A 22854-nucleotide genomic window follows, 5' to 3' on the forward strand; every position below is an offset into this window, starting at 1 on the left:
ATGATCCCATGGTCCTGGGATCGAGCCCTCATCAGGCTCCCTGCCCAGTGGGGAGCCTGCTTCTCCCTCTCCCTCTGTTCCCCTCATGCTCTCTCTCTCTCTCAAATAGAGAAAATGTTTTTTAAAAAAGGACAACTAGGGAAAAGAAGATGTATGCGATGCTTGCTGGAAGGGCTTCAGTTGATTATTACTCAAAGTTGCAGATAAAATGAGCTCCATTTTCAAATCTTTAAGTTAGATGTTTTCCACATCTATTAACCTCTTCCTCTGTTCTCTGAGACTTATTAATATGGCTCTTTGTAAGATGCTTGGAACATTTCAAGGAGAAAAGGAGATGTTTGTTATTCGGCATTGCAAATACCGTGTCGCCTTTGCCCTACATTAGCTGAGTTCCCTCAGAAGACGCTCAGAATGCCAGACGTGATTCTCAAGGCCACTATGAATAATGCTGTGCCAGGCATGATACTTAGAGAAAGTGCTTTTTTTTTTTTTTTTTTTTGTAAACTGTGATTCATGTCTCTATTGGACTGCAGCAGACATAAAGCAAATGCTGTTGGTGTCTCATCTAATTCCTCTTCACGGGATAGGGGCCCTCCACTCGCAGCCTGTGTGCTCAGGGGGCACAGCTGACCCCAAGCTGAGGTCATACTCCATCCTATTGAGCAGTCAAAGGCCCAAGACTGACCGACAAAGAGCTATGAAAAGCAGGTCTCCTGGCCCCAGGGGAACCAACTCCTTAGTACACTTCGTATTCCAGATCTCCCCAGGGGATCAGGCAGAAGCTAAATCCCAGTGAAAAATTACCTCTTTGCTTAGATTTCTTCCCCTGATTTGTCCTGCTTCCTATACTGCCCTTCTCCAGAGAGGAGTCTCCAATAAGACACTTGCACAGAGATACCCACTGGGGCTCTGAGTCTAGGGAACATGGCCCAAAACACACGGGGTCAACAATTTCAAATGCAATGAATGTTATGTACTTTCTTCCCCACAGCAGCCTCCTTCTCGCTTTGCTCCATTCCTATTGTTCCTAGCCAGGAGGCTCACGGAGACCCCTGGGCGAGTTAGAGCTCAGAAAGATAACAGAGAGGAAGCTGAGTTCTGCCTACTGATCAAAGGACTGTCTCTCCAAACTCATCCTTTTCCCTGAGAGGAGCAGTTTGTTTCCTGGGCCTGAAACTAGGCCTCAGGGTAATCACAGTTTTGCCAGATGCCCAACTCCCATCAAAGTCAATGGGGAAGAATTCCTTTTCACCTTTCTTGTTGAATTTATTTGTTTAAGAATGTCAGCACAAGGGGCGCCTGGGTGGCTCAGTGGGTTAAGCCGCTGCCTTCGGCTCAGGTCATGATCTCAGGGTCCTGGGATCGAGTCCCGCATTGGGCTCTCTGCTCAGCAGGGAGCCTGCTTCCTCCTCTCTCTCTGCCTGCCTCTCTGCCTACTTGTAATCTCTCTCTGTCAAATAAATAAATAAAATCTTTAAAAAAAAAAAAAAGAATGTCAGCACAAAATAGCCCATCAAACTTTGCATCTCTTAAAAAGACTCTCAGGGATATCTCATGTGAATAGATCATTTTCTTCCCTGATTTCTGAAGTTTTTGAGAAATAGCTTGACTTATTTATACTACTTGGTCCACAAAAACTGATTATGGTGACCAAATAATTAACAATTAAGACTGTTTCCTAAGTCTTGTTTTCTAAGCAGTACTTGGTGAATTCAGGGTTGTTTGTTGTTGTTGTTTTTCCCAGCATTGTTAGGTTAAATATATATATATATATATATACACACATTTCTAAGTCTAATTTTCTAAGTCTAATTTTCTAAGCAGTCCTTGGTGAATTCAGGGTTGTTTGTTGTTGTTATTTTTCCCAGCATTGTTAGGTTAAATATATATATACACATACATACATATATATATGTATATATGTATATATGAGTATGTATATATATGTGTGTGTGTGTATATATATGTATGTACACACACACACACACACACACACACACAGCTGTCAGGGTGTCTGGGTGGCTCAGTGGGTTAAGCCTCTGCCTTCAGCTCAGGTCATGATCTCAGGGTCCCGGGATCGAGCTCCGCATCGGGCTCTCTGTTCATCAGGGAGCCTGCTTCCCCCCCTCTCTCTGCCTGCCTCTCTGCCTACTTGTGATCTCTCTCTCTGTCAAATAAATAAATAAAAATCTTTAAAAATATATATATATACAGGGCACCTGGGTGGCTCAGTGGCTAAAGCCTCTGCCTTCGGCTCAGGTCGTGATCCCAGCATCCTGGGATCGAGCCCCACATCAGGCTCTCTGCTCAGCAGGGAGCCTGCTTCCTCCTCTCTCTCTGCCTGCCTCTCTTCCTACTTGTGATCTCTGTCTGTCAAATAAGTAAATAAATAAAATCTTTAAAAAATATATATATTTATATACAACTGCCAAATTAAAGGAAAATTGAAGATTATTCTCTCTATTCTGATCACACATTTCCAGAGGGATAATTTTCAGGCTAAGTAAAGACATGCCTTCATTTATTCACTTCTCAGGCATTGTCTAATCCCTTCTGTGTGCCAGGTGCTGTTCTAGGCACTGCAGATACAAAGATGAGCAAAACCAACAAAAACCCCTCCCCTCTTGGACCCTGCTTTCTAAAGGAGAGACAGGTAAGAGACAGAATACACCAAAAAATACATGTTATAAAATAGCATCAGATACTGATAAATTAGAGGAGGAAACATTGGTTAAAATAGCACCTCACCTTAATGAAGACGATGCTAATTTAGGTAAGAGGGCAATATACTGTTTCTCTGATCAGATGGCAATTTAGCTGAGACCTGAATGAAGCGGGGGGGTGGGGGGGACAAGTCATTCCTCCAGATACGTGTAGCAGAGTTTTGGGGGCAGGGAGCAACCGGTGCCGGATCCCTGAGAATGAAACATGCCTGGCACTTTCAAGGAACACTAAATACATCGGCTGGAGCACAGAGAGCAAGTGGGAAAGCAGGGTGGTCTGTGAGGCCAACACACCCTATCAGAGTGATGAAGTTCTTGAACCTAGGTGAGGTTTGGTGGGGTGAGGTTCGGAACCGACGGCTGAGAAAGAATTCTTAAGACATCTTTGGTGCAAAAAGGTGGTTTATTAGAACACGGGGACAGGACCCGTGGACAGACGGAGATGCTGCGCCGGGTTGTGAGGGATGGCAGGTTATGTACCTTGCAGTTGGGGGAAGGTGAGGTAAAGGGGGTGATGTTAGTCTCTAAGGAATTTTGGAAGCAAGATCTCCAGGACCTTGAGGGACTAGCTATTGTTGGGAGAAAGGTTATTCATTACTAGTAGTAAAAATCTTCTTGGGAGACCCTTTAGATGTATATCAGTGGGCCATATTCTTGGGAATGATTCTCGACACTATCTTAGAGATCTAGAGATAAAGTTTCACATTTCTCCTATCAAGTGTCCTTGTTAGTGAGATTTGGGTTTAGAAGAAATTTAACTTTATTTACGGCTTGAGGAACTGAGTCATTTGCCTCTGGAAATTGTGCTATTGTTAGATAGCTTCTTTGTTGTAAATCTCTAGGACACTGGTAAACCAAAGGGAGACTCCTGTCTTGCAGGACTGTGATCTCTGCAAGTTAACTATTTGTTTTTCTTTTAGGGCAACCAGAGGTGCCTGAGGAATGTCACACATATTACTGAGGGGAGTGGGTGGAGAGGGGGTGCAAGGTGCCAGCTTTTGCTTAGTCCTCAGCCAGCCTCCTGCTCCCTCATCAAGAGGTCCTCACAACTTGGGTAAGTCAGTTCTTGACAATCCTTCCCATCACTGGGGGATACATTTCCTGATGCGTTTCCGCCACCCCCAGGTGATGAAGTTTTAGGACATAATCGAGGTTTGGTGAGGTGACTTCTGGAGCCGATGACCAAGAAAGAATTCTTGAGATGTCTTTGGTGCAAAATGGTGGTTTATGAAAGCACAGGGACAGGACCCGTGGGCAGAAAGAGCTGCTGCCCGGGGTTATGAGGAGCGACTGATTATATACGATGGGATTGGGAGAGGTAAGGAAAAGGAAGGGTTTGAAAGAACTTTCATGTATTAAAGAAGACACTCAGGATACCAAAAGCTTTGCTATTTGTCTAGTTAAGGTTGTTTTTTCTTTTAGTAAGGCACTAACCGTTAGATAGTTGAGAGCATCGTGGAGGAATATCACACTCCTGCTACCACACGTCCTTATCCATGAGCTTTAGGTTTGGAAGAAATTTAACTTTATTTACATTTCCCTGTGCCTCAGCCTCCTTCAGTTTTATGGAGGGGAAGATGATATTAGGGCTTCAGGAACTGAGTTATGGTTCTTTGGAAGTTAAGCTATTGATAAGAAAGCCTCTTCCCTGTAAATCACTAGGACATTTTAAACCGAGGGAGATTCAGGTCTTGCAGGATTGTGATCTCTACAAGTTAACAAGTTAACTATTTGTTTTTCCTTTAAGGCAGCCAGGAGTAATATAGTGACACTATATTACTTAGTGTCACATATATCCTGGGGTGGGGGGATGCGGGGTGTCAGGTTCTGCTGTGTCCTCAGCTTGCCTTCTGTTCCCTCATCATAGGTATTAAAGTCTAATAGCTCCCCACTTATTATGACAACCACAAATATGCCCTACTCATTTCCAACAGCAGGCTGGGATATGGGACTCGTCCCTGTGGAGCCAAAGCCTTATGCAAAGAAGGGACAGGATCAGGTTTACTTTGGGAAGATCACGGTGACTGCTGATAGAAAACATTGAACAGATGGAGAGTTGAAGATTAACCATTTAGAACGTTGCAGTGGTCCAGGAGAAAGAGAGTGATGGCCAGGGCTGGGACGTGTCTGTGGAAGTGGCCCAAAGCAGCTGTTTTGACCATATTATTTGAAAGAGGAGCTGACAGGGTGTGCTGATGCTGGAAGTGAAATGAGTAAAAGAGGAGTGTTATGGAAAACTTGAAGGTTTTTCTGTTGTCCTTACCATTGCCATTTTGCTTATAAACAAGTGTTAAACATCATGTAGCTATCTTATCTTCTTCTCGCCATTTTCATGTTTATGCGAGTGTGTGCACAGGCATGCATGTATGCAAATATCGTTTATATTTTTTTAAAGATTTTATTTATTTATTTGACAGAGAAAGACACAGTGAGAAAGGGAAGACAAACAAGGGGAGTGTGAGAGGGAGAAGCAGGCTTCCCGCTGAGTTCAAAGCCCAATGCAGGGCTCGATCCCAGAACTCTGGGATCATGACCTGAGCTGTAGGCAGATGCTTAACGGCTGAGCCACCCAGGCACCCCTGCAAATATCATTTAAATGCTACTTCTATTCCTGGGTTTCTTAGCCTCATCACTATTATGCCGAGGAACTGTTCTGTGCACTAAAGGATGTTTAGGCGCATTCCTGGCCCTGACTCATTAGCTGTAAGTAATACCTTTTTCCTAGTTTGACGACCAGAAATGTATCCAGATATTCTTCAGTGTCTCTTAGGGGGGCAAAATTACCACCAGTTGAGTATCACTGCTCTAATAAGGGTAATGAGGCTGTGGCCCTAGTTCTGCCTCTAATTGAGTGACCTTGGGCAAGCCACTTACTGCTCAGGGCTCTCTTCTTGCTGTGCGTTTATCATAAGTGTAAGTAAGATGTCTGTTAACTCAAATTGGAAACTCTATAAATTGGTTAACCAACTACTTTCTGGGGAATTAGCTTCTGCTGAATTCCAAATGAATAGTGTCTCAAAAAATCTTATTAATATAAACATAAAATTAGTTTCTCTTCTGGGAGTGAAAAAATGTCCCCAACAATTATAAGACTGATTTTCTCAATCTAGGCCATAATTTGAATAGGCAAAAATTTTCTAATAAGCATTCCCAGATTCTGAAATAGTTTCTGCAATTTTCCTATTTGCAAAGTCAATTGAGGACTTAAAACCACAGCTGTCCGTGTGTGGTGTTCTGCAGGCCTTATTGGGCAATTTGGTCCAATAAGGTTTAGCTTTCAGTTGACAATATTGAATTACGGCAGACACTGCTAGGGATTATTTTGCTACATCACGTCTGCTCCTTTGCCCAATTAGAGCTGTCAGTAAATAAATGAAATTGTTGAAACAGACAGAATTCAGTGCAACCTCTCCTAAATTATCTCATATAATTTCCATGAATTTTGTGAAACTATTTCCTGTAAATCAGTGTGTGGTTTTTCTGATCCACCCTAAAATTTGAGATTGAGGAGTGTTCTTAGTCAAAAGGATGGCCATTCATTTGAACAAACAGACTGGGATAAGCTCACCTCTCACTGTTAACCAGTGTGGAGTTGGGACCAGATCCTATCTCTTCAAGCCCTTGGGTTTTGCTCACCACACCTACAGTGCCTGCTGTTTTGCCAGACCCTGGGCGAGCAGAACAGCATGCAGACACATAGTGGGTTGTGAAGGTGTGTTTACAAAATCATGGATAAAACAGAAAGTCAAACCCCACTGCTATGTATTTGTGTCGGTGTTGTAAGATGACTAAACGTGTGTCTGTGTCCTCTATTTGGATGACCTATATGCAGGTTCCTACTTTACGAGATCTATCGATGCTTTTTATTAAATGAAAAAGATAAATCAACTTTCTATATTTATCCCCACATTCTAGCTTCTCCAAGCGTGGCCACTTCCAGAGCCTTCTAAGGAAAGCAGAGTAAGCTGAATGTGCCTGCCTCTTTTTTGGCTTTTCCTTGAATTCTGGATGGCCAGAAACTTCCTTCCTGGCCGTATTCAGTAGTCAATGCTTGCAGCAAATTGGTGAGTTAATTTGTGGCATTGATTACTTTAAATTAATCAGTATATGGGGGCACCTAAGTGGCTCTGGGGGTTAAGCCTCTGCCTTCAGCTCAGATCACGATTTCAGGGTCCTGGGATCGAGCCCTGTATTGGGCTCTCTGCTCTGCAGGGAGCCTGCTTCCCCCTCTCTCTCTGCCTGCCTCTCTGCCTACTTGTGATCTCTCTCTGTCTGTGTCAATAAATAATAAAATCTTTAAAAATTTTTTTAAAAAATTAATCAGTATATGGATAGAGTGGTCCCAAGAGGGCTGGATCTGGTGACTCAGACCAGGGCAACCCTGAGATGACTTTCATTATTCTGGTGACAATCAGGTAATTAAGCTTTAGGAAAATGGCAAGCATGTTACCCACCATGGAGAAGACCCAAGATTTATTGAGTGTTTTGCCTCTGAAAACCTCTGTTGAGCAACACTCTGCCTGGAAAAATGGTTGGATAAGAAAGCAGAATACATTTATTGCCCAAGGCAGATCAGGAGCATACCTTTGAGTCTATTATAGCTACCTATAAGAGGTTCTAAAATTCTCATTGGCCAGAGAAATTAAAAAATCAATTACTCCTTTTATGCTTTCATTCAACAAATATTTGAGTATTTGTTTTGGTGGAGCTTAATGCAGGGCAGGAAGGGGAATAGAAAGGTCAGTAGGGTGTTGGGCCTACTTTTAAGGAATTCATGAAGTTGTATGGGTTAGATTGCTACAGGTAGTTCTAACTATACTACATGTATGTGACAAAATAAACATATACCGTGATAGAGGGGTGGTCAAATGTTGTGGAATAACAGGAGAACGTACAATTCATTCTAGCTATAAAAGGAGCTGTATGTAGTGAGTATATTACTTAGGATGCCTCAAAGGAAGGTAACATAATACTCTTTTAAAAATGGCTTAAACTGAAGCTGGGGATTTTATTAAGATGCAGATTTTGAGTCAGATTTTCTGGAAGAGTGCCTAAGATTCTGCGGGGGGGGGAGTTTGTTTGTTTGTTTGTTTTAAAGATTTTATTTATTTATTTGACAGAGAGAGAGATCACAAGTAGGCAGAGAGGCAGGCAGAGAGAGAGGGGGAAGCAGGCTCCCCGCTGAGCAGAGAGCCTAATACAGGGCTCAATCCCAGGACCCTGAGATCAGGACCTGAGCTGAAGGCAGAGGCTTAATTCACTGAGCCACCCAGGCACCCCCCCAAGATTCTGCCGTTTTAACAAGTTCCAGTTTACGTTGATAGATCTGATCCACGACCACCCTTTGAGTAGCAAGAACTTTTAAAACAAGGCTTTGTAGTGTTTCATAGAACAAAAGTTTGGAGGTAGATGGTTTCAGGGTGGGTTTAAAAGCTCAGATGACATCACTAAGGAATCGAGTTCTTTCCATTCTTCTTCTCTGATCCTCAGCATAATGGCTTCTGTCTTCACACTTTTCTCTCATGGTCTCAAGATGGCTACCACGGTTCTAGGCATCACACATAGGCATGACAAGGGGCACGCCCCTTGTCATTTAATAAAAAGATAAATATAATTTAATCATTATTTAATGATTTATAATTAAAATTTAATAATTCTATTATAAATATTTCATAATAAAAATTTAATAATTTTAATTAAAGATCATTTAGTAAAAAACAAAGATAGTAGAAACAGAAGAAAGATACTGGTCCTCTTGTGACTCTGTATAAAGAGAAAGGCCTTTACTAAAAAAGTCCTGGCAGCAAGCTTCGCCTCAGTTTTCACTGATTGCAGTCATGTCTGATGCCCACCCTTCACTGTAAAGTCTGCTGGGAAAAGCAGGTTTTCAGCTTCTATAAAGAGGTAAGTCCTCCACTCTAAGAATGGTGGGGAAGAGAAGGGACATTTGGTTGGGCAGCCAACTGCATTTGTCAAAATGGGGCTGGGGTTCTATTGGCCATAGAAAACTTGATGGGCTAGGAATACCCCACTGAGTTAGCATGTGGAAGGGGAAATTGGAATCCATCATACAATGTGTCATGTAGAGAACATCAGATGCCCTAATTTACCTTAGAATTATCTATGTCTCCCCATCCACTCTCTTGTTGTCTCGATTCTAAGCACTAACATTTCTCACCTTGATTATTGTTCTAGAGTCCTAAATGCTCTCATTATCCCCCATCCAACTTGCATACAGCAGTCAGACTGCTGGCCTGCAAATGTGACTGTGAGATACTTGTTCACAACTCTTCACTGGTTCCTGATAAAATATTAACTTCATAGTATAGTCTCCAAGTCTTGATATAATTTTCTGTCTGCTACTTGTCTTGCTTCACCTCCCAACACGCCCCACTAAAAGTCAGTCTTCGATGCTAAGGAGAATAAGAGAATAATTTTGCTGGGAGCTATGATTAAATCCTATAGGTAAAGTCATCTACTTAAGAATTCCTTTTAATATCTCTACAGATCATGAGAAATGATTACGGTATTCCCATTTGGAGCATCTACATTTTCTGATCCACTCCAAATGCTAGATTCTTGATAATCACAGCAATCCTCAAATACGCCCGCAGGTTAATAGTGAGAACTCCAGGGCCCTTCCACTCACCGAAGGAGTGGGAGTCCTTTGGAGTCAAAGTACTTATTTCCTTAATAATACCCTTAATTTGTTTTTCCTTCCATGATTTATTAAATTTTACCCAAGACTCAAGGACTTTCAGGCTTATTGACTTTTCAATATGCATGATTTATTATTATTAATATCTCTGCCCATCCTCTCATTATTTTTATCACTCTCCCAGATGTAAATCAGAGGCTGCTTACTTTCTCTTCCTATCCTGCACTTCCCCAAAGTCAAACATGGAGCCTATCACATCTTAGGTGCTTAGAAAATAACTCTTTCCATTCTCATCCTAAAACATTTATTGAGCACTTCTTATCTGGTGTGGTGATAGGGAGTTGAAAGTCTACCACATGCTCTTAGTCTTTAGATGATCACACTTGAATTCTCCCTGAAAATGCTAAGTTTGTTTATAGCCATATTGAAAGTATGTACATGGAACATTGGAAATGAGAAGGAAGTAGTCCTTGGTGTGTTAGGACAGGCAATTTGGGGAGGATGTTGGTGAGAGACACATAAAAGGTAAGGAGAGCCTGGAAGCAGGAGATGGGAGATGCCAACCATAACCCACCGAGAGGTACACAAGTCTGGTGAATTTGGGAGAACCACGAAGAGCTAAATTTGGGTGGACCCTTGAAAAAAAGGAAGTGCCAGAGGGTGAGGCTAGTGAAATTGGCAGGCAGATTACAGTGAAACTTATAGGCTGTATGATGAAGTTCAGGTTTGATTGGGAACCATTGAAGAATTTTGAGCAAGGCATGTGACCAACACATTCGCAGGCTAGGGGATCACTCCTGTTGCTGAGCGGGGAGTGTAGGGAGGCTGGGAGCAGAGCTGAGGACAGTGATATCTTTAGGAGGGTAGTACAGTACCTGGGTGAGAAATGATAACGTTCTGAATCAAAACAGCACTGGAGGAGGGATTGATAGTGTGGTGTGGACCATTAGAGAGATATTTAGGGGGGACACGTAGCTCTCTTTGGTGATGCATAAGGAGGCTGAAGGTGAATATGTGGTGAGTAGACAGAAGAATAGGATTTTAGTTTTGAAAAGCTCCTCCATTCCCCTTGCTGGAATTGTTGCGTGACTCTTTCTTGATTTCTTTGATTTGATTTCTTTCTTTCTTGAACTCAATCTTGATTCCTGCTAAATGCTAGCAGCGTCTCTCTCCATGTAACTCTTGAGGAATTGAGTGCTGTGGCTCAAAGAACTTTGGCCGTGTGTGAATACTGCCCCTCTCCTCTTGGGTATGATCTCTATTTTTATTGAACAACTGTCAGTAGCCCATGCAGCATTACCAAAACACTCCAAAAATAGAATGAAGGCAATTACCTCAGCAAAGATTAATGCAGAAAGTAAAATTGTACTTATGTAATACTCCTTTTCCAGGCACTGGGACCAGCCTTCCATTGCTTTCTCTGTGTTTCGGAATAGTAACAGAAAACCACCATCCCCATTCATGTTGGAGGCATCCACTCTCCCCACAATTCCTTCTTCCTGTGCTCTGTAAATCTGTTCTCAGACCAGACACCAGAACAGAGGGCTGCTCCCAGGCATGATTTCCCATCAAGACGCTGCAAACAGATGAGAGATAATATTAGCTAACAACATATCAGCACTCGTCTAGTGTTTGGCAACTACTTGTCAGTAAACTTCAGGAAAATGGCTTGCGTTGTGGAGAATGTCAGTCCTAGGAGGAACTAATAGTTACAGAAGAGATGATTTAGGCCAATCCTCTCATATTATAAAGGAGACACTGATGCCTGGAGAATTAAATGGTTTGTCTGAGGCTTCCTTTGTCCCTTAAATCTAGAGAAAGGACAGAAACCCCAGCCTCCACTACAACAAGGGCATTCCCCCTGCGCCCTTGGCTTCTTACAAAGAAACAGGGACCATGGGGAAAGCTTCCTTGTCACATCCCTAACACCCCCAGTGGGTGGAGAAAACTTTAATACAAAAGAAGAAAATCAACCCCATAATTAGATACAGAACTGACTCCAGACCAGCCAGCAGAAATATTGTGCTGGCTTCCATAAGTGCTACAGAAGGAGGAAAGGAAAGCCTGCATCAGCAACTTGAGGTTTACATGTGGGTCTGATGGAATGATACCATTTCACAAAACACAAGTAACAACAAAAATAGCTATGACGGGAGGCAAAAGGAACAAGAACAACTAATTGCTAAGGCGGGCCACTTTGGCATCCATGGTCAATGTCACCCAGCTTCTCTGCTCCCCCCACCCCCAAATCTTTGGCAGTGCAAAATGAGTTGGCTCATTATACCTGTTAAGTTGTGGTAATGAGAATGTTAACCTCTGATCACACCTTGTCAGGCCAAACCTCTTATCTGAAAAGTAACAAGGAGATAGGAGGATAATGGGGATAGTGGGGGGAAATGGGATGCCTGTTACACACTGACCATCTGCCTTATGCTCCTAGGTCTTGATGTTAGTTAGAAAGAGAGAGACGTTATTTGCCAGATATAGTCGTGTTATAGACACTATCTCAGTTGATCTATGAGATGATTATCCAAGTACTGTTCTCCCTTAAGGTAGGGAAACTGAGTCGGAGAAGTTTTGGAACCTGTCCAAGTTTAGACCCAATTTTAAAAACTTTATTTTGAAATAGTTTTACTTCTATAAAAGAGTACAGGGATGCCTGGGTGGCTCAGTTTGGTAAGCGGCTGCCTTCGGCTCAGGTCATGATTCCAGCGTCCTGGGATCGAGTCCCACATCAGGCTCCTTGATCGGCGGGGAGCCTGCTTCTCCCTCTGCCTCTGCCTGCCACTCTGTCTGCCTGTGCTCGCTTGCTCTCTCTCCCTCCCTCTCTCTGATTTAAAAAAAAAAAAAAAAAAAGAGTAGAGAGCATTCTCATATACCTTTACCTAGTCTCCCCTCATGTCAGTAGTTTGCATAATGGTCTGGACCTAACTTTGAGAGCTTTGTTGAGATATAATTCATATACCAAACAATTCACCTATTTAAAGTGTACCTTTCAATGATTTTTAGTATATGAAGAGATAGGGCAACCACATCACTCTACTCAATTTTAGAACATTCTGATAGCCTCAGAAAGAAACACCCTTCAGCTGTCTCCTCCCTTCCCCACTCCCCTCCTCACACCCTAGACCTAAGCAACCACTAACCTATTTTATATCTCTGCGGAACTCCTAGCCATTGTATATGAGTGGAATCATACGATATATGATAATTTATGACTGTATTTTTTTACTTACCATAATGTTCTCAATATCTATCTATGTTGTAACAAGTATGACTATTTCATGCCTTTTAAAAGTCAAATAATACTCTGTTCTCTGGCTATAACATATTTTCTCTATCCATTCATCAGTTGATGTTTATTGGGTTGTTTCCACATGTTGCCTTTTATGAATCATGTGAGTCTAATCTTCATGGAATCAAAATGTCCACTATATTGCCAATAAAGCTGATTGGAGAACATGAGTCTAGGTCTGTAAGAACCTGAGGAGTGTCCTAATACATCACTCCTGAATTAAACTGACTCATCCATCCAGTTGCTAACTGAAGACCTTCCTGTGAAGGCAAGTCTTTTAAACCCATGGCAAAGAGTAGTCTAAACATGCAAGTCCTGTGAACTTGCCCTCTTCAAAAGAGTTGAAGTATCAGACAGTGCTCAGTTTCTTTTTTTGAACTCATCAATCACATAATTTGATTCTCTCCATTAGGGATGAAGATGAAAGAGTCAAAGAGATGACTTAGCTTAGGCTAGCCCAGAAGTAGAACCTTGAGATAAATGTAAGAGTTTGGGTAGTTTATTTGGAAAGTTCTGGGAGATGTCTAGGTAAGTGAGACATGGAAGAGAAGGAAAGCACTAAAGGATTTGCTTTTGAGCAAATTAGTATTATGGGTAATTGAGGCACAGTCACACTGAGGACCTCTCAGAGACAGTGTAGAATATTCTGGAGAGTCAAACCAGCAGAAGAGTAGTGTGTCGGGTATTTATCCATTATTCCCATTAGTCGTGGGGGTAAGGAATAAGGCCCCTAACACTTCCAGTGTTCCCCTTTTAGGGACCAGGAGTAGCAGGAGCTTGCAGTAAGAAGCTGTGGGATCAAGAACAGTGATGCCAAAAGGTTGCAGAGAAGCACCAGTAGCTATCAGGGATTGGGGGTGTAATGAAGTTCCCTTATGGGAAGACAGGGGAAATAAGAGGAGAGCCTCCATCCTGATCATGAGACTTTCTAAGGAGATTTGGGAGTACTGGAGGCAGCACTGTAGACATGTACTTATTCGTCTATTAAATGAGGACTTAGTCTGTGTTCACTAAATCCTTGATAATTAGAGCTGGAATTATATATAAAGCAATACTCCAGTCCAACACTATCCTTTTTAAGTTTATTGCTCCAGGAGAAATCTCTGCCCTATATGTTAATATGTGAGTGTGGTATGTTAGAGAGAGCACACATTTTGGAGACTTATGCTCCAGAGTTCAAATCCTGACCCTCAGCATATAGAATCTGCATGCAAACTGGACAAACTGTTTAATCTCAGAACAAGTTCTTTTCATCCCTAGTGGCCTCCCACTCCAAGGTCTGGTAATAAACTAAGTGATGGGTCTGATGAGAAAAGTGACTAGTTTATAGGGTGAATTCAATAAGTAATAGTTTTTCATATTTTTACTAGGAGTGAGGAAGAGATACAACAAATAAATGCATTAACTCATTCAAAAAATATATATCAAACCCCTAATATCTACAGAATTCTATTCTGGTTATAAGTGTACAGTAGTAAAAAATCTAAATTTCTACTCTCATGAAGTCTACATGCTAGTAAATCACAAACACTGGGATAGGGTTCTAATTCTATTATTCACTGGGCTTTTAACTTCTCAAAATATAAGCCTCATCTCAAAGTGTCCCCAAGTGCTCTCTCTCCAACCTTTTAATCAAACATACTCTGAGAAGCATTTCTCTTTGATGTTGTATTTGTTGGAATTTTTTTTTTTTTGGGTCCCAAGTGGTAGGAACTAAATTTGAACTAGTTTAAGCAAAAAGGTGATTTCTTGAAAAGAGAGGATGAATAAAAGAGAGGATGAATAAAGGCAGAGAAAAGCAGAGACATTCTGAATTACCAAATGGCTGGACCCAGGGACTCAGACCCTACAAAGACTCACTCTGCCTCTCACCTCTGTCCCCTTGTGGCAGCTTCATCACTCCCGAGGCAGTGTGGCCTTCTCCAAATGGCAGATGTCATGCTTGGTCATGGCTCTGATGGTTTGCTTCTTGCAGTGTTAGCCATCAGAGAGATGAGCCCCGTCTTCCCCATTTTCTTTCCCCAAATTCCCAGGAACAGACGGATAGCTCCATCTGCTAGGATTTCTCTATTGGATCACTCAGCTTTGTAGTTACCAGACATTTCCCACAGAAATTATATAGCTAGGGGACTAAGCGTGCATCCTAGAATTTCCTAAGTACCCATACTACATATCAAGATGTAGAACATCCACAAGTCTGATTGTCATATCATGGGTACCTTTCTGGCAGGAAGCTCATATAATAGCAGTTCCGAAAGCTACAGAAATGAACAAACAGCAGAGCCAAAAGAGGCCACATCTTATTCAGTCCACACAAGGTGTCCATTAATAGAAATAAGCCAACAGTACATTACTTCTTGCAAATTTGTTGAGCATATTCAAAACAAACACATTAAAATGGATTATTTGCCATTTATGTGTCAGAGAAGTAATAATAATGCCTTTATTACACATATTAATGTTCTTGAGTGCTTCCAAAGTACTGTGGAACTTCAAAACATTTTCTAGTTTCAGAGAATTAATTAGCTCCCCTGTGGAGCAGCTCACGAGCAATGTTGCCATTTTGGAGATAGAATGATTGAATTGGAAAGGCAAGGGGTGTTGAATTATTCATCTTTTCAATAAATACGTATAAGCACCCACTCCTTGCATGGCTCGGCTGACAGTTGTGGGGGCATATACTGATTGGAATAAAGTCTCTGCTCTCAAGGAACTTTAGTGCCCTACTATAAGTCTACTAAGAGGGGCGAACTTGTCAATAGCTAGCCCGAATATGAGTCAACATCAGGCCCAGATGAGATGGATAAACATAAGAAATTAGAGGAAGCTATGAGATAGAGCTAGAATGAAAGTTGAATTGCAGAGGCCCATGAAAATCATGATAGGGAAATTGGTCTTTATTATGTGGAACCATCATTAAATATACACACACACACAGACACACACATACACAGAAGTTATTATGAATTTATAAATGGCTAGTCCTCCAATTCCTTTATTTTTATTAAACAGTAAATCCATTTCTCTCATCTCCCCCAACCCCCAGCTCTGACAACCACCAATCTGTTCATTGTACCTAAGGTTTATTGGTTTTTGGTTTTTGGTTTTGTTTTGTTCCTTTAGATTCTACATAGAAGTGAAATCATACAGTGTTTGTCTTTCTCTGTCTCTGGTTTATTTCACCTAGCATAATACCTTCAAGTTCCACCCATGTTGTCACAAATGGCAGGATTTCTCTCTTTTTCATGGCTTAATAACATTCGTGTGTGTGTGTGTGTGTGTGTGTGTGTGTTTCTTTCTTCATTCATCCATCAGTAGACACTTAGGTTGTTTCCAAGTCTTGACTATTAGAAATAATGCTACAATAACATGAGGGTACAGGTATATTTTGAGATAGTGATTTTGTTTCCTTTGGGTAAATACCCAGAAGTAGAATTGGTAGATCATGCAATAGTTCTATTTTTAATTATTTTTAGTAATCTATATATCATTTTCCCATAGTGGGTGTACTAATTCACATTCCAAATGATCTCAGTAAATGGAAGAAAATTGATCCATTAACCTAAATCGTCCAAAGGATGAGTTAGAGTCACTGGTTTACACTGTCCAGTGAATTCTGGATTAATATTTATAATATTGTATAAAGACTAGATTGTTTGTGTAATAGGCAATGATTAACTGTTCAGGTTTTCACTATCCATGCAAGTTCTGATTCCTTTTGGGACTCTCTCTGTGAACTTTAATGCCACGAAGTGAGGAAATCTATGAGAAACTATGGAGAGATGTGCATGGAGTGACCATGTGTAAACCGAGGTCCTTGACCCTCAGCTCCTGTTGAACAGCAACAGCAGCAGAGACTGCTGGGCGTGTGAATGAGTCATTCGGGAATCGAATCATCTAGTTCTGAATCCAGTGGCCCTAAGCTGACACTGAGAGGGCCCAAACTTAGACTTCCTTCCTGAGCCTTGTCCAAATTCTGGATTCAGGCCAATAAAAGATCGTTGTTTTTTGAGCTAAGAAATTCTAGGGTGGTTTGTTATGAAGAATAGTTCACTGGAACATGTTCCACAAAGGATTCAGGATATTAATGTCTTCTTGCCTTGATCCCATTCATTTAAGGTGCTCCAACTACTCGGATTTCAGAAAATCAACTCAGGTGCTCAGAGAAATGCATTTTTAATTTCTCTAGAGAGTTTCAAATGGAGAATACAATTCAAAATACAAGGGATTTCCTTTATATGCAAACTTACTAGACTATGTTGATTTTAAAACAATGCTGGCTCCTATTTCTAATGATAGTTAAACTGAAAACACATGCAAATGATATTCTCCTGGACATTTTTGCAATATTTGTGACACACACAGTAAGTTTTACAAAAGCTCCACCTTTGGCCCAGAGGGGTCACTGCTATAGATGTGAAGGTTATTAAATCCCATGGCCCTTCAATGTTAGTTTTCCTTCTTAATTCACTAATTAAGTTACAAATATAGCTTCTGATACCTCCTCTCTTCTCTTCTTCTTCTTCTTCTTTTTTTTTTTTTAATGGGCTGTTAACACAAGTCAAGGATAATAACCAATCAGCTCCTGGTATTAAACAGCATATTTTGCTGAGCTGGATTTGACTCCTGGTTGCTACAAAACAAATCTAAGTTTATATCAGAGGTGACAAACTCCATGCCCTGTCGTTTATCCTTTTTATAGCATGGGCGACACCAATGGTGAGCAACTATTGTTGATGATTATGTGAGTCAACTAGAGCAGAAAGCATCCAAATTTAGAGGTTTCCTGTGTCAATAGTTAGAAATCATTTGTTTTTAATTAAAAGAAAATGGAATTAAAAACAAATTCCTCTGCTTTTGATTATCCTATATTATTTGAAAGATACCTGTAATGCCTGTATTAACAGGGATATGCACTGTTAATACTGGAATGTATATTGCCTTTGACAAGAGCCTAAATATATGTAGGTGTTTATATTATACATTTAATGATTTATATTATACATTTAATGATTGCAAAGAGAAAAGCATATTGAGATTTTACCATGTAGTAGGCACTGTAGTAAGTGTTTCACAAATACTATTTCTTGTAAAACACAACACCATGAGCTAAATAACATTAACCAGTCACACAGTTGAGGAATTCGAAGTTCAAGTCTAAGATCACATAACTATCAAGAAGAAACGTCTAGCTCCACACCTACATCTGTTGACTCCAGATATTAATTTTTATTATTGCATCTCTCATCCTGTGCATCTGATTTTTTTTCATCTAAAAGTGTAACTGTCATTGTTGACAATATTCACTCATTCACTTACAACTACGGTTTAATGTCTGACCAGTATCTCACTTATAGACTTACAATATATTTCACCATTCCTATCTTGTTAGACATTTCCATTTGGTTTTGTGTATTTTCAGTTTTTCACTAGAATAAACAACACCGCAATGAATAACCTTATAGAAAAATCTTACTGTAGACCCTTATTTATCCCTAATGATGAATTTCTAGGAGTAGAGTCTTAGGGACAGTGGCATGCAAAAATTTCATGCTTTCAAGAATAACATCATATTTCCCTTCAGAAAAATTATACCAAATTACATACCTGCCATCCATATGTACCTGAGTCTGGGTCCTAAAACTTAACTTAAAAAAACAATAAGCAAAACTTAAGCTACAAAAAACTACAAACTTTCCAATCACAGTATCATCTTAGAAACATAGCAGTCATTTTCTCTGATCTCCTACCCATTCTGGACCCTTTTCATAAAGCATCCCTGAACTAGGATATCCATCCTACAATGGTTAGGAAGTGGGCCTCCAAAATTAAAAACAATTTTAAATATCCCTAAACTCCACAGCATATTTCTCACCTCTCAACAATGAAATACTGTCCAAACTATTCTAAAATGCATCCACAAGGAGATCCTCATTGGAAATGAAGACACCTTGACAGGCTTTCAACATATTTGACACAGGTCTTGAAATGATCAAAGAGGTTTTGGTCATTCTACACCTGGAAGGGGTTTGCTCTAGGTGTTGGCAGCTGAGTACGAATCTCTTGCTCTATGCATTTGTCCAACAGCTTAGTTTCCCTTGCTTCTGGGAATTCAGCAGACAGAGGTGGGCTTGTAATTGGGAGAAGAAAATTATTTAGAAACACAAATGAATTACATAGTTTTACATTTCTAGGTCAGGAGAGCTGTGAGTAGAACTCTATATGTGTCCTCCCCTGCTCCAAACTCTTAAAAATTTCATCACCCAAGTTCCTTTAATTCTGGAGACACTGGGAGTTAGCTGTGTTTAGAGGAGAAAACAGCCTTCAATTGGTTAAGCTTTCCTTGAGTACCCATTAGCTACATACAAAACAAGGCTGGATGTTGCAGGGGAATCCTGAAAAAGGAGGAAAAAAAGGTGAGTAAAGCAATAGAAGTCTATAAAAAATCTGTACTGTGTGAATTCTGCTAGTGATTGGCAAGTAGGATAGTGACAGCGAAGAGAAGGGGAGAAGCAATTCTGCCTAGAGTAAGAGGTTAGGGCTGTGGAAACGGGCTGTCAGAGAAGATGGTATCTGTAGATGCTGGAAAACAGATTTCATCTGGCCCAAATTTGTTTGTTTGTTTGTTTATTCATTTCTTTATTTAGGAGCAAATCTGATGAATAATTTAAATCATGACATAAAACTTCTAAAAGCAGTAATTTGCTTTAATCTTAACAAACACACACACACACACACACATACTTTCTTAGGGTCTATATACACTATACACTCCATTTTGGCTGTACATTCAGAGTCATCCCTGCTATGGGAAGGCAAATTCAATTCTCCTAGCACCTTCTGCTTTAAGAAACTGGACTGGTTGGGGGTGGGGATGAGGGGCCACAACTCATCCCCAAAACTTTGGGCTTCAGGAGCTGCAGGGGATCATTCTAGTATTCCATTATAGAGCCTTGGAGGGGTATATCTCACTTTATTCATCTTACCCCAGAACAGCCTAGTACAGTACTTGGCACCCAGTAGACATTCTTTTGTCAAATAGATTTTAAGCATCCGCCTTTTCTCCATTAGAGGACAATCAACCCATCACCATGTTACGCTGCCTCTGCCAGTTTTATTCAGCTTTGATCTCAGTAGTTATAAAAACAGGAGAAAGAATGGGGCCATAGCTTCCTGAGAGTGGAGCTATGCACCGGCGGGGCGGGCGGGAGGTGGTGGTGGGGGGGAGGGTGTTGGTTGCGAGGAAGGCAGGCATCGGAGGCGGAGGGAGCGAATACTCCCACCTCAACTCATCTCCTCCAGCAGTAAACGCTCAGCCCCCGCCCTCCCTCTCCATTCCGGACCCTCCACCCGGGTGGCGACAGGGCAGCGCGGGCGAGGCGGCGGCAGGTCTCCGACTGTCACGTTCTTTCCCTGCTGCTTTTCCAGTCCCCTGCCTCCTCGCCCCTCCTCCCTCATCCCCAGCCCGGGTTTGGAGGCGATTCCCCTTTAGTGACTGAGACGATCGCATCTGGGCGAGCGGCGCTTCGCCTCCCTCGCGTCTTTGTCTCCTCCTCCTGCGAGGCTCCGGGGCCGGGCGCAGGGTCTGCAGCAGCCGCCGCAGAAGCGGGAGCCCAGCGGTACTCTGCACGGCCGCCCGGGGCCGCACCCTCGCTCGGCGGAGGCGCGGGGGGACGCCAGCTAGCCACGCACTGCCCGCGTCCCGCGCTCCAGCCGCCGCGCACTAACGCCGCCGCCGCGACCCGGAACGAGCCCTCCCGGCCGGCCGGGTTCGGGGTGGGCAGCCCGGCTCACAGCGAGGTGGGAAGAGCGGCCGCTGCAGTTCTGGCAGCGCACACCCCCAGGCATACGCATCCAACGCCTCCTCCCTGCGCCACGAGGATGGAGCAGCCACCCCGGCCCGGGACTGGCGCAAGGTAAGGTGCAGCCGCCTGTTGCTTTTCGCAAAGCGCGGTGTCGTCCCTCTGCCCGGGTGCCTAGGCCCTCCCTTCCGTAACAAGTAGAGGAGAACTATCACTCTAGGTCAGAGCCATGTCCAAACCCCCGGTCCCCTTGGCGCCGACCCTGGAAGAGACCCCTCCTGGCGAGGGGGAGTCGACCCTCTGTTCGCGTGCAGTCGGCTGCGGTGCAATAGTCTGTAAACTTTTGTGCCCCCCTCCCTGCGCGGTGCTCACCCCGTGCTGTGCAAGTTGCACGTCTAGTTCTCGCGTGCGCCCTTCCCCCAGTCCTCCCCCACTACCACCCCCTGACGTTTGCATCTGCCCATTTCTCTCTCGGTGTTCTTGCTATTCGACTTTTCACTCTCTGCAGCTCCCGCTAGAGAGGCGAGTGTTTGGGACCCAGCAGTGCCCATCCTGCCTGTGGGGGTTGGATAGGACCAGAGATAATAAAATAGGAGGGGTGGGAAGTGGGGGTAGGAGGAAGGCTGCGGTTATCCTTGGGGCTCAGTCTAGCACGGCAGGAGCCGGTCCATCCTTGCGAATGCCATCCCCAACTCGGTAATGAAACCCTTGGAGTGGCTTGCGGCTGTGTGCCGCGGGAACGGCAAGTGCAGATCCGGGTGGGTTGAAGTAAGTCATCTGGGGAGGGAAATGTTGCTGGAGCGGTGGGGGAAGAAACCAAGGGTCGGGGGTAGATCGGGTTGAAAGGCTACCAAAGGGCTCTGCTTTTAAAGTGGGCGAGGGGCCAGCCCCGAGCCGTCACCTGACGTGCAGGAAAAGGGATTTGAGTCTGGAGGGCTCTGGCTCCGGTGTGTAAATACAGATGGGGGAGGAGCTGGGCACCTGGGGAGGCGCAGAGAGCCAGAATGGAGCCCTAGAATGCCAGGGCCCGAGGGGGACTTGGGAAGGCAGGCTTCTGGGTGCCTGGGATGGGGCGATCTTCCTTTCCAGGAGAAACAAACCTCCAGGCGAGATTCTGAATGCGTTGGCATCTTAGGCGGTGACTGAGTGGTCGGATCATGGACCAGGGATGCCTTTCCTGGCTCTAAGAGGACTGTCGTCCCCTCCTTTCTCCGGCACCCAGTTATACACCCTTCCACCTCCGCAGTCGGGTCCGTAGACCCACGCCCATCTTCCCTGCCAGGCGCTCGGAGTCAAAGAGGTCTGCACAGCCGCAGCGTGGGAAGGGGATTCCTGGCCCCCAGGGGAGGCGTGTGTGCTGGGTAGGGGGAAGTCCCCAGCGCCTGGCGAGTATACTGGGGTACGAACCGTTAGGAGGAGAGCGCAGGGGCGGAGGCTGCAGTGAGAGCCACCTCCCCCCGCCCCGCCCCTCCGCAAATCGCACCTGGGCGGAGCGAGGGAGTGGGGGAGTCCCACGCTGCTCCCGGAGGTTCCAGAGCGCAGAGCTGGAGGGCGTGCGGGGCAGGCAAGGGGGTGTGGGCATCAGGTGAGGGAAGACTTGGCTTCAGGGTCGGGGCCCTCGGGCCGAGGTGGGTCTGTCCACCTTTGGACACTACGTAGATCCTTCTGGTTGTTCCAGACGCTTTGGTGGATGCGGGAAAGCGAAGCTCATTTCCTCCTTTGCACCCCAGCAATCTGGAATGGAAGACCATCTGCGGGAGGGGACCTAGATTGCGGTTGCAAAGAACGGGCAGTCCCTGGGCTCCGTTTGTCCAGCTGGGGAACAGACTGGGCTACCAAAGGCCTGCAAGCACCTCTTTTAACCCTTCTCTCTCTGGGGGAGGTGCACGCCCCTCTCCAAGCAGCGTCTTTGGCTGAGAGTCTGGTTCCCGGTTCCTACTGGCCCATAGAAGAATTTGGAGGTTGCGTGGGTTCTGGAGCTGTTGAAAACCCTCTGGCCCTGCCTGCTCGGGCCTCCCACGTGCAGGCGTTTAGGGGCACAGCCATCTCTGCGGTCGCCCCGTAGAAGTCTGCTGCTCTCCTGTAACCAGCGGGGAGAGAGCAGAGCTCAGCGCAGTCCCTTTTTCCGGGCCCCGCGCCTTGGCCAGACCCTTCCGGAAGAGACGTCGACTCCTCAGGGCTCCGCGGAGGAGTCCTGAGGTCGGTCACTCCCCTCCTGGGGCACCCCTGGAGCAGTGAGCTCCCAGTCTCCCCGCGGCAAGCTTCGGAGCCCCAAGGAGCGGGACGGGGATTCCCTCAGCGCAGACTCCGGGTGCAGCTCCTGAGCACAAAGGCCACACCCTCACAGGCCAGGCATCGCGGGGGATAGAGCATTGG

At 43.9% G+C, this 22854-nt stretch overlaps 1 protein-coding gene across 1 annotated transcript in view; it reads left to right on the forward strand.

Moving 5' to 3' along the window:
• Nucleotides 1-20539: 20539 nt before the first annotated feature.
• LRRC3B (leucine rich repeat containing 3B) overlaps nucleotides 20540-22854 on the forward strand; it is a 95472-nt gene continuing 93157 nt past the window's right edge. Inside the window, exon 1 of the mRNA XM_044255192.1 lies at nucleotides 20540-20592. The gene's annotated coding sequence lies outside the window, so the exon portion shown is untranslated. The remainder of the gene's footprint in view (nucleotides 20593-22854) is intronic.

Source organism: Neovison vison, chromosome 6 (assembly GCF_020171115.1).
Source record: "Neovison vison isolate M4711 chromosome 6, ASM_NN_V1, whole genome shotgun sequence".
Taxonomy (NCBI): Eukaryota; Metazoa; Chordata; class Mammalia; order Carnivora; family Mustelidae; genus Neogale; species Neogale vison.